The 278-nt window shown below is 54.7% G+C and overlaps 1 long non-coding RNA gene across 1 annotated transcript in view; it reads right to left on the bottom strand.

Moving 5' to 3' along the window:
* Positions 1 to 7: 7 nt before the first annotated feature.
* LOC103802192 overlaps positions 8 to 278 on the bottom strand; it is a 38,554-nt gene continuing 38,283 nt past the window's right edge. Inside the window, exon 3 of the long non-coding RNA XR_624750.1 lies at positions 8 to 267. This is a non-coding gene — a long non-coding RNA (uncharacterized LOC103802192). The remainder of the gene's footprint in view (positions 268 to 278) is intronic.

Consider the following 278-nt stretch of genomic DNA (forward strand, 5'->3'; position numbering starts at 1 on the left):
ACCTTACCTGTTCCAGGTAGCGTTGGAGCAGGCCCGTCGCTGCTGGGTCCCCCGCTCATCCAAGGCTGCCTGCTCTCTCTTGCCCAGATCACTGAGGCTGGGCGAACTCATGAACTTCAACCTGCGAAGAGTCCTCATGGTCAAATGTGTGTTTGCGCGTGGCAGCTACAGATACACCATCCTGTTTACACACACACACACGCGGCTGGAGCAGCGGCAGCAGCAGCAAAGCGGGCAGGTCCCTCCGTTTTCTGTTCAAAAAAGAAACTTAAAAAAAA

Source organism: Acanthisitta chloris, unplaced genomic scaffold, assembly GCF_000695815.1.
Source record: "Acanthisitta chloris isolate BGI_N310 unplaced genomic scaffold, ASM69581v1 scaffold37825, whole genome shotgun sequence".
In the NCBI taxonomy this organism is placed as follows: Eukaryota; Metazoa; Chordata; class Aves; order Passeriformes; family Acanthisittidae; genus Acanthisitta; species Acanthisitta chloris.